This window comes from Antechinus flavipes, chromosome 3 (assembly GCF_016432865.1).
Source record: "Antechinus flavipes isolate AdamAnt ecotype Samford, QLD, Australia chromosome 3, AdamAnt_v2, whole genome shotgun sequence".
NCBI classification, from domain to species: domain Eukaryota; kingdom Metazoa; phylum Chordata; class Mammalia; order Dasyuromorphia; family Dasyuridae; genus Antechinus; species Antechinus flavipes.
The window spans coordinates 6,493,388-6,510,406 of NC_067400.1; the positions used below are offsets into that span (position 1 = coordinate 6,493,388).

The following is a 17,019-nucleotide window of genomic DNA, read 5'->3' on the forward strand; positions in this document are numbered from 1 at the left end:
AGAGGAGAAGGAAAGAAAGAAGGAAAAAACAGGAAGAAAGGAATAGAAAAAAGAAAATAAAGAAGGAAGGACAGAAGACACTTCCACTAGCTCATTAATTAATATAAAGGATTTCTAAAAGTTAACACAAACTTAAGTAAACTAAGAAGAAGAAAAAAATGAAGTGGGGCCGGAGAGGGGCAGGTATCTGTGAAGTGGATTATTGAAAGAAATGTGCACACACAAGAACAAAAAGGAAAAGGGAAAGCTCATGTCTGCCTGCAACACTACCAGACTTCAGACACTCAGACTACCGCTGGCCCGAGCTTTGGACAGCTGCCTGGTTTTCGGTGCTGGGGAGACACTTTTATAGCCATTACCCAGCTCCACCGTAACACACGGTCATTGAGTCCTATGGCCCGCCGCCACTCCACCATAGGTACCCCGAAGAGCCGGGGCTGTTTCCATCACGAATCAGAACACTGAAGTCGGTCACCTCAATCTGAACAAACAGGCTCAGAGAGACCCAAGAAAGCAGCTTGGGCAAAAGCGATTCAGAGTTGGGACTGATCGGTCCCTCCTCCGGGACTGGGAGCCACCCAACGGAAGCCCCAAAGCAGACTCAAATATTTCTTTGCCTCGCCCTTCCTTCTATGATTCCAAATCCAGGTTTTCATCATGTTTCCCTGCCCCAATGGAAAGCATTCTGTGCCCTGGGGTCAGCCATCCAATGTGCTGGTAAGGGAGACACAAACAAGATTGAAAAGATGAGCAGGAGCCCATGTCCTCCAAGGGAAGGCTTTGCTGGCTTTTGTCCTGTAAATGTGCCTCCATCGGCACACTACCATGGAATCTGGCCCTGGGCTTTCAGTTGAGTAACTGATGACCAAATTCTCCTGGCGTTTCATTAAATTCCTCCCATTATCTCGAAGTGTTTTATGTAATTCTGTGAGATTCCTATCTCGGCCTCCACTTTCCCCGTCCCCTCTGTCCCAGCACTCTCACTGCCCCGTGTTCCACGGTCACAGGTAGCACCAGGAAAGGCACATCTGCCCCTGCTTGGTGGAAACTCCCAGGGGGCCAGACCGAAGCCGGCTCCTGAACACTGGAAATGCTTTCGAGGAGGCAGCCGGGGAGACGCTGATAGGAAGCTTCTGGTCAAGGCCTCTAGGGACATTTGCACCGGTGGGACAGCATTATGGGCTTGCCCTCTCTTTGCTTCCACTTTTCCAGCCATCCAATTCTTCCTGCAAAAGACCTTCTTATAATTGGATAGGAATGACTTTGATTTGGTGGATGAAAAAACTGAAAAGTGGAGGTTAAGTGAACTGGAAACCGAGGCAGGATTTGACTCCAGATCCTAAGACTCCAAATCCTTTATATCATGTAGAAATGTGCTTTATTTCACTATTATAGCTTTTTCTGATTTGTAAGACTGCTTCTAATGATCAAAAAGTTTCCTTAACACAACTGATTGCCCTTTGGCCAAGTAAGATTATGAATGTTAGATAAGGCTTCAGATTTCCCTCAGGGACTTAATTTACCCCAGGTCAAGTACAGATGACCCCTGATCTGCAGATGAAAAAAAAATTAAAAAAAATTCAAGAGTTAGAATCAGAAAAAAAAAAATGGTCCTCAGTAACGGGGAGCTGAGGTATTTGCTCCAGTGTTTACAAAAAGTACTTTCATTATATTTATCCTCATAGGTGAGCAAGTGAGTACTGAGAACATGCTCCATTCTAGAGATCAGAAAACTGAGTCTAAAAAGTTGTTGATCATTCAATAAAGATTTATTCAGCATCTTCTCTGTCAGGCTTTGTGTGAGGGAGAAGGCAAAAAGAGAACTGCATTAGCCCCAATCCTTCAAGTAATTGACTTTGGGATGACATAAACATACAGAAGTCCGTGAGAACTTTATAAGGAATATCCAGAAGATAACTCAGACTGGAGGAGGAGGGCTTAGCAGCAAGGGGACCCCTGGACAGCTTTTGGAGAACACTTGGGTCCCTAAGAGAATAAATAAAGAGAGGATGTTTTGGAAGCAGAGGGGAGGAAGGAGTAGGGAGGGAGGGGGTTTTGTTCAAGGCCGTGCAGAGGGCGCTTGGAAGTCAATCTTAGCTTCCGGGTACATCTTCTGGCTTGGAAAGAAGGCTCTGCTTAGAGCACCCTGGGTTGGGAACCCAACCTCCAGTGCTTACCAGGTGTGCGGAAACAGACTAATCACCTTGTTTCCCTGTGAGCCCCCATTTCCTCATCTGTACAATAGGGATAATTAGACTTTTAGTACATAATGGTGCTTGTCAAGGGCCTTAATGTGATACAGAAATGGTACCTTCTGCTAGGACCCCTCTAAATATGAATTCAGAGCTCTTGCCACTATATAATCCTGTTTTGTTTTTTAAGACTTAGAATATATTTACTGTATCAAATAAAAAAAAGTAATAATACTGAGACTCCTCAAAGGTTGAGTCAGTACCATTTCTATTGAGTTTTAAACTTTTTTTTTAAAGAACAGCTTTTTTATTTTCAAAATACATGCAAAGATAGTTTTCGACATTCACCCCTGCAAAATCTTACATTCCAAATTTTTCTCCCTCCCTTTCCCCCCATTCTCTCCCCTAAAGGCAACTGTTCCAATATATGTTTAACATGTGCAATTTTTCTAAACGTATTTCCACATTTATGGTGCACAAGGAAAATCAGACCAAAAAGAAAAAAAGAGAGAGAAAACAAAAAGCAAGCAAACAACAATAAAATGAGTGAAAATACTATGTTGTGATCCACACTCAGTCCCCATAATGATCTTTCTGGAGGCAGATGGCTCTCTCTAGCACAAGTCTATTGGAATTGGTCCGAATCACCTCATCATTTAAAAGAGCCACATCTGTAGAACTGAGCATCCCATAATCTTGTTGTTGCCATGTACCATGATCTCCTGGTTCTGCTCGTTCCACTTAGCATCACATTGTGTAAATCTCTCCGGGACTCTCTGAAATCATCCTGATGATCATTTTTTTTGAAACAATAGCATTCCATAACATTTATATACCATCACTTATTCAGCCATTCCCCACAGATGGGCCTCCACTCAGTTTCCAGTTCCTTGCCACTTCAAAAAAGGGGGCTGCGACACACATTTTGCATATGTGGGTCCTTTTCCTTCCTTTATGATTTTTGGGATACAAACCACTAGAGACACTGCTAGATCAAAGAGTATGCATAGTTTGAAAACCTTTTTGAGCATACTTCCAAATTGCTCTCCAGAATGGTTGGATTCGTTCACAACTCCACCAACAATGCATCAGTGTCCTAGTTTCCCCACATCCCCTCCAACATTCATCATTATCTTTTCCTGTCACCTTAGCCGATCTGAGAGGTGTGAGGTGGTACCTCAGAGTTGTCTTCATTTGTATTTCTCTGATCAATAGATCATATGCCCAGAAATGATAATCCTGCTTTCTTGCTATTCTCATAAACACCATTCCCTCTCCCATCCCCATGCCGTTGTCTTGCCTGTCTCCCAGATATAGAATATTCGCCCTCTTTTCCACCCCGTAGAGAACCATTATTTTCTTTTGAGACAGTTCCCAACCCCTTGTCCCCTCCTTATCCCCCCCCCACCCCCGCCCCAGCTGCTAGTGCCTCCTTTCCCAAAGCACTGGTTGTTTGTTCGTGTTTGAGGGAGGGGAAATATATTGGGTACAAAGCCCTGTAAGCGCTAGAGATACAAGGACCAAGAATCAAGCAATCTCTGATTGCAAGGACTTCATTCTAATGGAGGAGACAATGAGGATGTAGACAAATAAATGTGACACAGTTAGAAAAATATAGATAATTATATAAACTAATATTTATATAATTATATATAATAATTAATATTTATTTAGCTCCTCCATGTGCCAGGCACTGTACTAAGTGCTTTAAAAACATTTTCTCATTTAATCCTCCCAACAGCCCTGGGACTTAACATGCTATTTTTAATCTCCATTTTATAGTTAAAAAAAAAAATGGAGGCAGATGGATGTTAAATATTTGACCACAGTGTCTGAGGAGAGATTCGAATTCAAGTTTCTCCTTTGTCCAAGCCCAGTGTTTTGTGTACTTCAGTGCCCCCTAGCTGTCCAACAAGACGGTCCCTTGGGAAGGAGGGCGCAGACATTTGGGGGATCTGAAAAAGATTTCTTACCCATAGTGCTCGAGTTTCACCTTAAAGGAAGAGAAGAACTCTATGAGGCAGACATAAGAAGGGGGCACCGTCCAAGAATGGGAGAAGGTCAGTTTAAAGGATGGGACAGGAAGCATGTTTTCTGAAAAGCCAAGAGAAGGCCAATCTGATTAGAAGAGTGTGGAAGGGAGATGAGAGAAATGCAGGGTCAGTGGGTCTCAACAGATTAAACAAAAGAGTTTCTATTTTGTCCTATAGCAGCTACTAGATAGGCAGAGAGATACACAGAGATAGACATGAGAGAGAGATAGAGACAGAGAAAGAAATAGAAAGAAAATGAGAGAAAAAGAAACACACAGAGAGACAGAGAAAAAAAAGAGATAGAAAGTTACATCACTTTGACAGTCCAGCAAATTTTTTGCACCCCTATTCAGATTATATTTGTCATGATACAAGGGGAATTCTAAATTTCAGTTCAAGATGAAAAAAAAAACCAAACATGCTAATTATTTATTCTTTTCCCCCCATCCCAGATCATAGATAACTAAAAGTTCCTGGGAAAATTGTAGGCAAAGAACCGCTGTCCTACAGGTGAAGAAGCTCTAAAATGAGGAAGGAATTGACCTGGTTAGATTGAGGCTTAAGGAACATTAATCTGGTGGAAGGGTGAGGATTCCCTACATCAACTGATCTAAGCAGCCTAATCCAATTACAGTAAGTACCAAGATGCATTTATCAAGGGAGAAGACATCGAGATCTTCGCTCGTTTTGATCACAAACTGGATGGCTTCTTGAATCGAAGACATTTCAAATAACAGCGAGAGGAGCTCTTCCTGTGTGGAGGACTGGCTACACTGGCCAAAGCTCATTCCAAAGGAGGGGCTGGTTCAGAGCTGAGGAGATTTATGGAACTTGGGAGAGTTTGAGTTACGAGGTTGGAGCGAGGGAGCAGTGAGGACGTCAAGGCAGAGATTATCTCAGCCTCACGGACAGCGCCTGGCACGTGGGAGTGGGGCGCTTCATCAATGTCGTGCTCTATGTATGATCCACGCTCTTCTTACGGCAATCTTGGGGGCTGGGGAGTGCAGGGCTTCTGGGGAGTTTTGTCTTACACGTGAGTGACCAGAGTGACACAAGTTGTCCACTGGACCTGGGATACAAATAGTGATTCCAAGGCCACTATTCGTTCCACTACATAATTATTCTGCGTGATTCCCGCCATTGCCCATTATACGAAACAACGTAAGTATGTCATCAACCACAGCACTTCAGGGTAGGATGAGTCAGAGCTTCCAGTTAGTCCTGTACCCAGGAAGAGCTGTGGGACAAACTACCCAGTCCAGATATTTCCTCTTCACCTATCTCAGTGCTATTCCCCAAATGACTCTCTCGGGGGACATCGTGGCGAGATATAGAAAATAGCTTTTATTGGGGATGGCTTAGACTGCTCGGCATTGTCATCGCCTCATGGAGTGGAGGCTACCATAGTGATGAAGGCCGTGCTTGCGTAAGAGAGGGCTACAAGTTCCTTCCACACTGGAACAGGGCCAGTTGAGGAGGAGCCCGAAGACCAAGTGTGTGACAGTAATCCACAGGCTACTCCAGGTCATAGAGAATGAATGAACAGTGGGTCATTGATACTTTTCTTCTTGAAAGGATGAAAAAAAAAGAACATCATGAAGCATTGATTCTGTACAAAATACTGGACTAAATTCTGGGGATTCAGAGGAAAGCAAGATGGTCTCTGTTCTCAAGGAGTTAATGCTTAAGGGGAGAGAAAACAGAGAAATAGTTTCAGGTACAAGTCATAATGACCACCTCTGGAGACTTTGTTTTGTAGCTCTTTTTGTTTAGGAATGGCTGGCTGTTGGAGACCCCCTTGTGGTTTTCTTGGCAAAGACAACAAAGTAATCTGTCATGTGCTTCTTTTGCTTATTTTCCAGATGAGGCAACTGAGGCAAACCTGATCATGAGATCGGTTCAAGGTCACACAGTCAATAAGTGTCGGAGGTCAGATTTGAACTCGGAGTCTTCTTAACTTTCCACGTAGCACCACCTAGCTGCCTTCGCATAAGGCCCTGGAAGTCAAACTCAAAAATTGATGAGGAAGCTAATCACATCCAGACAGTACTGATATCACTTAGAATCGACACCGAGACAAATCAATGCAGCCAGAGCTGTAACTAAGACAGGGCCACTGGAATCTTGGCTCAGGGTGCTGCAGTGTAATAACAGAATTCTGGGATGGGCTTCTTCCCTTAGCTACCATATCCCTGATCATCCAATCCTACCTTTAGTTACTGTGAGCTCATCCTGGGAACTTTCCCATCCTCTCATAGTCACTCTTCTCCTTCCTCTCCCCTCCAGGCCATTTCCCCTCCCTTATCAGGGTCCTTCAGTTATCTTGATGTATTCCAGGGCGTACTTCTGCCCTGGCATCGCCCCCTGCCCCAATGACTTTCTTATCCTGCCCTACTCCCGGCCCTAGATTCAACACTCTATAGTGATAGTTTGTTTTGTGGCTATTCTATCAAAAGTCATCCAGCCGTCGTCCTTCAGGGACCGAGCGATCCCTTCCAGAATCCGTGGCGCCGTAGCGAGAACATCTGCCCAGTGGCCTCCGCAGCCTCACTCTGACCCATCGACGGAACCAATATTTTAGGCAGATGAAGACGTTTCTACAGCGGTCTGAGCAAGGAGCACCGGAGTGGTGACAGAGAGCCTCATTTAAGGTTCACGTTAGTTATGTGACCCTGAGTGAGTCATTGACCCTGGGGGAGCTTCGGATTTCTCAGGTGTAAATCCGGAGGTTCTCAAAGTCCTTGGCAGAGGAAGCAGTCGATGCCCAGAATTTAGGGCGAGGAGCCTGAGAGGGGATTGCCCAACACACGTCTGACTGGACTCGCTTCTGTTCCACAGCAGCAGTGGGAGCGCTCAGCATTTCCGCGGGGCTTCCGAGGGGGCCAAGGGCTTTGCCATCGGCTGATCACAGAGCAGAGGCTCCACATCTTACGGGGGAGGAGATGCAAGCTGGTGTTGGAAGCGGGGTCACCCATCCAGTGAGGATCGGGGATGGGCTCTGAACTCCGAGCTCTCACAGACTCCATTTGTTGCTCTGAGATGTAGAAACAGAGGGCAGGGGGGAGAAGGAGTCAAGCCCTGGGGATTTCAAATAGAAGCCTCTCTCTCAGAGGAACAGCTGGGGCCCCTTCGACATCTTGAGCTCATCCCCTTGTATTTTATAAATGAGGAAACTGGGGGCATTTAACTGGGTTAAATGTGACCTTGTCCAAGGTCACAGAGCCAGTGATAGACCTCGATATCAGTCAGCAGTCCAGCTGTCCCTTTTTCTGGCCCAGGTGGCCAATGGGCAAACGTTCCTTGTAGAAGATGAAGGGGTAAGCTGAAGAAATTGACAATGACCCCGAATCCCCAATCGTCTGGCTCTCTGTTCAGGTACAACTATCTTGCCACAGGCTTCCCACAAGCCTCTCTCCCGGGTCATCTTCTCTTCATCTAGATACCGTTTCATTTGGGTCATCTCAGATCTTATGGATTCAACGACCTTTCCTATGCAGATGATTCTCAAATCTTTGGATCTGGCCCTAACCTTCCATTTGACCTCTGATCCTTTATCTCTACTTCCCTGATGGTCATCTTGACCGGGCACCTTACTGACATTGACTGTAAACTCAACAAGTCCGAACAGAACTTATTATCTTCCCCCCAAAGCCAACCTTCTTTCTGACTTGCCTGTTACTTTCAAAGACACCATCGTCCTACCAGTCACTAAGTTTGCATGGGAGGCGTCGGCCTTGACTGCTCACTCTCTTCCTTACTGCCCCCATCATCTGATCTGTCACAAGGACCCTCACCTATCCCCCCTTCTCTCTTCTGACACTGTTAGCGGCCTGATTCTTGTCTCGTTCCTTGTACGTTGCGTATTCCAACAGCCCATTGGTTGGGCTGTCTGCCTCAAGTGTCCCCACTCCTATCAATCCTCCACTGAGCAGCAACATCTTCCTAACGCTAAGACTGGACTTTCCCCTTCTGCTTCTCCCACGTGCCTCATCCCCACGGAGACTTTTTCAGCTTTCTTAGATCCTCCCTATTCCCCTGAACCGTTTGGTCCAGTGAAACTGGCCTCCTGACTGACTCTCCAGTCTCCATCTCCCCACCTCTGGCCATTTTCCCTGTCTTCTCCCCATGACTTGGAACGCCCCCCTCTTCATCTCTGTTTCTTGGCTCCCCAAGAGTCCTTCAAGTCCCAGCTAAAACCTCATCTTCCATGGGAAACCTCTCCCCACCTCCTTTATTTGTAAATTCTTCCTTCTGCTGTTTCCTATTTATCCTGCCCACCACCACCAATAGCCCACATTTATATAACTCTTACTGTGGGCCAGGCTCCATGCTAAGAGTTTTGCCATTATTATTTCATTTGATCCTGCTAACAAGCCTGGGAGGTAGATTATTCCCATTGGACAGATGGGAAAATTGAGCCCAATAGAGATGGAGGTCTCAACCAGGGTCATAAAATATTGGAAGTATCCTTATATGGAAAATAGGGATAATTATAGAAATTCATATGCATATATACACATACACATATATTTATATATACCATATATATACATAGATACCATATACATATATATACACATAGATACCATATACATAGATATACATACATATATATGTGTGTGTATGTATGTGTATATATATATATATACATACACACACACACACATAGATACCCTATACATTTTACATATATATATATATAAACATATATATATATATATAAACATATATATATGTGTGTGTGTGTGTATATATATATATATATATATATATATATATATATATATATATACACATATATATAAAATCTCTCTGAAGCTGAATTTGAATTCAGGCTTTCTTTCCTGACTCTTGGCCCAGGGATCTCTACCATCCTTGTTGGTATCTACTTGTTTTCAGTTGTCTTTCCCATCAGACTGCAAACTCTAAAATGGCTTTGGCCTTTCATTGGGTCCTCAGTACTTATCACAGGGTCCGGCCCCTATTAGGGACTCAATAGATGTTCCCTCACTTGTACCTCAATAATAAACATTTCATTTAAGAAATTTACATTCCACTCTCATTTAATATCGATATTGATTAATTATAAATCAGCAACACATAATCTTAACTAAATAATAATTAGTGTTAATAATAACTAATGTTATTAATTAAATAAGTGATTGTTGATTTTAATTAACATCGCTGTTCCCTGGAACATAGCTGGTGGTGTGAGCTGAGGTCACTGGGTATTTGGGAGAAGGTTATGGAAGTGACAGTCCAGGGAGGTACCTTGCTCTCAGTGCAAATATCAATATTGATTAATTATGAATCGACAAGAAATAAAATTATGATAAACTCATGATTCATTAATGTCAATAAATAACTAATAATGGATATCAGTTAAATAAGAGATCAATAATATTAATCCACATTGCTGTTCACTAGAACAGAGCTATTAGTGTGAGCTGAGGTCACTGGGTCTTTAGGAGAGTACAGTGATGGAGGCAACAGTCCACATAGGTACCGTGTTCTCAGTGCAAACGCTCATCAGTGGATCTCGAAGCTTTGCCAAGATGGGTTAATTTTCTTAATAAGCAGGTGAGCTAAGTGAGCATTTGTGTCCGTTTTCGAGATAGACCGATGCAGAGATATTAAAAGACCTCCAAAGGTTCCAAGCTCTCAGAACTTTGAACTCCCCTTTCTTATATCTGTGCCCCAATAAGAAGCCAAAGCCTCCTCAGCTGGGGAGAGGACTTAGACCTTGGAGAGAGGTGATAATCGGTTGTGAGGTCACACACGGAATAAGCCGGAGATCCAAGAGCTGGGCCCAGGCATCCTAACTCTCATCTTTCTGCCTTTTGCCAGGATCCCACTAGCTCAGGATGAACGTCAGGCTTCATCTCTCCCCCCAGTAACCCCAAAAAGAAAACCACGTGTCTTTTACAGACAAAACGGGGACGGGATCTTATTTCTGGATCTAACACTGGCAACTGTAAGAAGTAGAGAAGGGAGAGGAAAACAGGGTGATGTTTCCTATCCACAACTTGGCAGTGACTTGCAAGTAACTGCTGATGCTCCAGTGAATATACTGGCTTCTGGTACAGTAGACAGGATAATGACTGTGTTCCAATTCTACTTAGGAGACCTAGTCATTGAAACTTCATAAACAGCCATTTCCGCCTTTGTAAAGTAAGAGTGTAAAGTTAAGTGGTCTCTTAGGTCCCTTCCAGATCTAGAAAAAATGACTCAATGGAGCTCTGTACATTATTCAGCTTTTTTCAAGGAACCATGAAGTCCTCTCAAATATGGGCTTAGAGTCCTAAACAAATTCAAAGAAAAAAAAAAAGGAAAATAATTTCTGTCCCGAGCTTATGTTCTACTGGAGGGGGGAGGAAGGTTCAAATTATGACTCCGATTGTTACTAGCTGTGTGGCCAAGCCCAAATCAGCTCCCTTTTCTCTGGGTCTTGACCAGAGATAGGGTGTAGACTGCTTTCTGGTGGGTTCCTCAAGAAGGCTGAGTGTTGGGAGTCAGGGTTCAGGCTTGTTCAGCGGAGTCGGGCCAAACATTCAGAAGGAGGAATGGTGGATTTCACTGGGGGATAAAAGCAAGAAGCAGAAACCAGATATTCACAAAAATTTGGCTCACTTTCTTAGTAAAACACAGTTTGTGTCCTGCCCTTAACCTCATCGAACCCATTGCTGCATCATTCAGAAAAGTCCCCTTCAGGGAGTAGATGTGGAAGAGCACTGGGAGCTTGACTTTTCTATGGCTGCCACCAGAGGCTTTTCTGGCTTCCGGAGACAAGCAGAACAAATATGGGTTTTCTCCTGAATGCTATTCCTTCAGGTACTTTAAGGCAGCTCACCTGGCACCCAAGTCTCCTCTTCTCTGGGCTAACCATTGCCAGTCTGTTGAGCTAATCCCATCCACAGTTTCGAGTCCTATTCCTTATTTGGGACATTTTCTTCTGGACACCCTCTCTCTTATCAATGGTCTTTCCAAAGTGTGACACCCACAGGTGACCACTCTGCCATGCTCTAAAGATGGCTCCAAAGGGACAGAGCACAGCAGGGACATGGCTTTTCTGATTCTGAACCCGGCATTTTTCTTAACGCAGCCTAAAATCCATGCAATTTTTTAAAGACATTCATAATAAGCCATGTTTCGTTAGGCATTTCCTGTTAAAAAAAATCTAGTATAATCTCCACCTAGAAGCAAGAGGAAAGAAAAATGAGCCCTTTCACTCTGAGCAAACTACCTGAAATCCATAATAACTAACAGTCAAATAGGACATTTGCCAGCCTGACAATCTCACTATGGCAAAGACAGGATTTGGAGATTGCGCATCCCATGTGAAAGTGAAGAAATACGGGGACTTTCCAGCTTGTTGCAAGACCAGTTCAATTAAGTATTTTAAAAGCCATCTATTATTAAGTTAATGGAAGATCAACAGAAGACACTCAGCTTTCTAAGCCATGTTCTAGCTCAAGTTAAGAGTTACCTTCTAGTCCTCCCTTCCCTCCCCCCCAATTCTGAGCTAAATTTATATTTGGGGGGGAGGGAAGCTCATTGACTTAATCTATCAAATGAATCTTCTTATTCTAATTTTGGGTGATTTCTTTAAAAATGAAGCCTGTGGGGAAGATGTCTTTTTGGATTCGATTTCAGCACCTACTGTGTGCAAGACAGGGGAAGCAAAAGGATCGCCACCATTCTTTTTCTGGAGGACCTGGCCAGTCGAGTCGGATTCCAGACTTGGTCCGATTTTATTTTTCTCCAAGGGATTTGCTTTTATTGGTTTGTGACAAAGGTGACCTTAGTTTTAGAGTCGTGCCTTTGCTTAGAACTCAGAGACAGGGGTGTGGCAAGGAGGAGAGTTATTGCAAAAAGCCAGTTGAGTCACTTTTGGAGGTGTCTTCCACATGGTAGATGCTTTCACAGATTTTTTTCCCATACATCTTGATTCCCTGCTTCTCAAAAAATAGGATGGGAAGGATCCTCAGGTGAAGTACTGAGTTCTGTTATAAGCAAAAAGGCTTCAAGGATGCAGAATTCCATATCCAATGGATGGAGCCCGAGATGCATTCAGCAAACCTGGATTACCCAAGAGAAGTTTGCAGAAATATAGAGAAGGGATCAAGGATCATCGAGCCAGGGGGGGTTAAGTTAAGAAAGATCTTCCAGGTGGATAATGGGAAATGTTAAAGCCAGGAGGGCAGTGGGATCAGTGCTGAACTGGAATAGACTCCCAAGTCTTTGCTCTGCCTCTTGAACTAGTATCTTCACCTTTCTGGGGATCAGTTTCCTCATTTGTAAAACGGGTAGGTTGGACAGGATGACCTCTCAGTTTTCTTCAAACCCTAAAATCCTATGATTTTATTATTCACATAAACTGAGGCTGTAGGATTAGAACGCCAGTTCCTTGTGTTCACCGTTTCCCTTCCCCTGGTCCTACAACGAGATGACCCTGTGGCCTTGGGATGAAAGCGTCTGGCCAATGGGTCCTCCCAGTTCTCGGCTTGCAAACAGATGGAGTGAGTAGTTATGGAGTTGGGAGAGGGCTTCTGGGGTACACTGGAGTCCAGGAAAGCTCAGAGAACCACCTCCCATTGATTCATGGGCATGGAGCCAGGGTTCACTCCCTAGTGGGCTCGTCCAAAGTCAGGCCCCACACATTCACTCCAGATCCCACCACGGTAACTGCAAAGGGATCTCTCCCTCCTCTTGTTCCCTCAGTCTACCCAGAATCCAACATCTTTGCCCATCCCATTTAGCCTCAAGGCCTAGGGGAGAGACCTGCCAGCTCAGCAGCATCCATACTTTCATTCCCTAATGGCTCAGGTATGAAGGGCAGGAAGGAGGCAGGACCCTCAAAGATGGCGGCCAGACAGGAAGCATTTGCATTTCCCTCAGACTGGGAACTTCAGCATAGAAAGGCCCTCTGAGCCAGGATAATTAGAACCCCTCCAGACTTCACATCTCAGGGAGTTGCTGAACTCAGAGAACTTAAGTGACTTGTGCAAGATCATCTGGCTAATAAGTGTCAGAGGTGGGGAAATCTGAATGGAAATCTAACCGACTCCAGGCTGATTGAGTCGGTGGAAGAGGAGAAAGAAGGGGAGAGGGATGTCATTGCCAAGGGACCCTCACGTACTGCCGCCAACAATAATAAACAGTCCGGCTTACAAAACATTTTACACATATTGTCTCATTTAAGTCTCAAAAGCGCCTTGTAAAGATGGGTCTTCTCATCAGCCCAGTTTTTACAGATAAACAAACCGAGGCTGAAATTCTGGGATTTGCCAAGATTACAGTGCACATCTGATGCAAGATTCAATTTCAGGTCTTCCTCCATTTCTAGCACTCTTTCCACTGGGCCTGGGAGCTGTTGGAACCCCAACGGGCTCCGTGACTAACTTTCAGGGGCCCATGAACTTGACTGGAGGGAAATCACACCATTCTATTACTAACCTTGGGTTTCCTTTGTAATCCAAGCTCTTTCATTTTATGCATTTCAAACATTTTGAGAAACAGGTCCCAAGATTTCACCTGAGCCAAAGAGGGCCAGAGCATCAAAATGGACCATCTAGCTGCCTCTTCCCTTGTCTCTCCTGAGCCTCGGGACAAACCACCAAGAAGGGGCTCATGATTATTTCCAGTTAACAAATGAGGAAACTGAGCTCTGGAGAATTACTTGACTTGCCCGCAGGACTACTCTACCAAGTCCTGCTGGCTTGCGTCTGAGTTGCCAAAAGGACTTTCCATATCTGGAATCACTGCAAGGGAGGAGGGGGCCATATTTAGACCACCCTTTGAGGACATGAATATGGCGGCTCTTGGGAGGCTGAGAAGGGAGAGGCCAACGGAAGGGTTCAGGTAAGAGGCGAGGGTGGTGTCCATGTGAGTAGAAGGAAGGGGCCGGCTTTGGTGATGCTATGGCGATAGAATCCAGCAGGCTTGGCAGCTGATTGGATGCAGGGCGTGAGGGCGAGGGAAGAGGATGACTGATGACAGATGGCTCAAAGGAACATTCCTTCCCTCCTGAGCAAAGCCCAGACTCCTCCTTGCCCATATCTGTCTATACAATAGTGATTTGTTTGCAGCTGTCAGCAGAGGGAAAGGCTCCCTCTTGCTCCCAGCCTCCGCCGGCTGCCTTTTCTAAGCCAAGAGGTCCCGCGATTCGGTCGGATTCTGGATTTCTGGGACCGCAGCTTTTTCGGCCTTTCCAATCTAGCCCTTTGTTTTCCCAGCTGCCATCTTTCCCTTTCCACGGTGCTGATGAGAAGATGGGTGGGGACGGCCCCACCGTGTCTGGAGGCTAGTTTTGGAGGCAACCCAGCTTTCTTACATAAATCCTCTCCACCCCTTCCCTCCCTCAACCCCCCTTTCCAAAAATCCCAAGGCAAAATAGACTGGAGGAACTTTTATGCTGGAGCCCTGGCCTAGATCCAAGGAAAAATTATCCTCTGCCTCCTTTTAATATGGCCTTTCCAGCAGATTCTCCATCCCCCTCCTCTCTCTGGTCTCGGTGAGCGTGCGACCCTACCTGGCATTAATTGCCAATCAGTGCCTCTGATGCCCAGCAGCAGCTGCTGCTCTGCTACAGGTGACGGCATGGAAGGGGAAGCCTGGAGTTTCCACGAGCCCTTGGAGAAAACCAGTAGGTGCTGGAAGTGCCGAAGAATGGGGCCTGTGCAGATGGGCTGCCGCCCGTGTCCCGGCCAGCTCCACGCTCGCCAGCGGAGGAGAAATCTTCCACGGGGACACTGTTCTCCCATCTCGGCAAGAGCTGCTCTCTGGGTTGTAGTGTCTTTGCATTGTCACCAGTCTGTCTCAGCTGGGCTCACCACCCTATGCCAACCTCCCTAGCAGAAAGACGGCCTGTGCTAATCTCCTCATCCTTAATGGCAGCTGTTTGAGGTGGTGGGTTTGAGGGGACAGGGAAGAGACCGGATCCTCCTTTGGTTGAAAAATTCTGCCGAAAACTGGAGGCGGCCCCGAGATCAGAACCACAAGATAGTGGCGGTTTGTTAAGGCTGGGCTCGGGTGCAAACCAGAAACACCTAACTGTCTGCCAGAGTCCTTCCAGCCTTTGCCAGCCACTGGGATTGAGGACACAGGTGGGGCGGGCAAAGCGTGGCAATCCCGCCAAAGGCTTCGTGGCCCATTTCGAGTACGGTAGAAAGAAGCCCTGCCCCAGTCACCCCAGAAGCAAGTTTGCAGTGACCCTTTCCTCCCAGCCCTTGGTCAGAAAATGTCCAACGCTGGCTTAGCGCCCGCTATGTGCCGACACTGGAGGTACAAGGACAAATGGAAAACAATCGCACTCCTCCAAAGGCCTCCACTTACTGAGGAGGAAAAGCAGGGACCCATATAACTTGGGGATTTTAATTGCCAATATTCTAAACTATAATTCATTCCAGCCCAGTGAAAATACGCAGAATGGATTTGAATAATGGTTCTGCGTCAAGGGATCCATTATTTGTACGAACCAGGACGGAACTACATAAAGCAATGCTGAATCCGTGTCCGGGTGGGAGGTGATTAGGAAGCAGGATAGTAGAGAGCGTGGTCTTTTGAGGATCAAGGTTGAATTCTGACCTTTTCTCCCTGTGGGAGCTTGGGCAACCTTAGCCTTTTGGGAGAATCCAATATTTACCCTCCAGGGACTCCCTCTGGCTCTGGCCCTGTCACCTTGTTCTCCCCATGACGCTCTCTATCACCCCGTTGAGGAGGGAGATTTTTGGCCAAGTATCAGGCAAGCTCGTACCCCTATCTCAGAGCTGCCATGAGAGGTGATAATCAACAGCCTAGGAAGCTCTTAGGTCCAGGTTTGCACCAGGCTCCGACAGACTCCTTGGGCTGGTCCAGCTCGTTCTCAGGGAATTTCCTGGGTGCTCTCTTGGTTGGTCTGTGTGTGTATGTGTGTGTGTGAGTGTGTATGTGTGTATGTATATGTGTGTATTGTGTATGTGTGTATGTATGTGTGTGTATGTGTATGTGTGTATGTATGTGTGTGTATGAGTGTGTGTGCATGTGTGTATGTGTGTGTATGTATGTGTGTGTATTTTTGTGTGAGTGTATGTGTGTGTATGTGTGTATTTTTTGTGTGTATGTGTGTATGTGTATGTGTGTGTATGTGTGTGTGTATTTTTTTGTGTATGTGTATGTGTGTGTATGTGTGTGTGTCTGTGTGTGTGTAAGTGAGTGTGTGTGTGTATGTGTATGTGTGAGAGTGAGTGTGTGTGTGTGTGTGTGTCTGTGTGTGTGTGTCTGTGTATGTGTGTTTCTGTGTGTGTGTGTGTGTTTCTGTGTGTGTGTGTCTGTGTATGTGTGTTTCTGTGTGTGTGTTTCTGTGTGTGTGTGTGTGTTTCTGTGTGTGTGTGTTTCTGTGTGTGTGTGTGTGTTTCTGTGTGTGTGTGTCTGTGTGTGTTTCTGTGTGTGTGTGTGTGTGTGTCTGTGTGTGTGTGTGTGTGTGTGTCTGCTTGCCTGTGTCAGCTCTTGGCCAGGGGGCAGAGGCAGGGAGCTGGTTTCCCCACAGGCCTCACCCAGAGATACCCTTTCCCCTTGGGCAGGGGGGAAATGTGTCCTTCCCCCATCAGGCTCTGCTACTGTTCCAGACACCATGACCTGACTGGAGGCCAGCTTCCCAAGCCTGATTCACAGCCTGATTAAGGAGTGGTGCAACAGAGGAGGCGGACCCAGGGCACAAGGTGGCTCAGCCAGAACTTCTGGCCCATGGAGGCCTGGGGTTTGATTTTGTAAGACGGCATTATCTGCAGAGATCATTCGACTTACAACCCTGCCGA

General features: G+C 45.7%; 1 protein-coding gene across 5 annotated transcripts in view; it reads right to left on the reverse strand.

Moving 5' to 3' along the window:
- TP63 (tumor protein p63) overlaps window positions 1-17,019 on the reverse strand; it is a 214,277-nt gene that overhangs the window by 103,830 nt on the left and 93,428 nt on the right. The gene's annotated exons all lie outside the window — the stretch shown is intronic.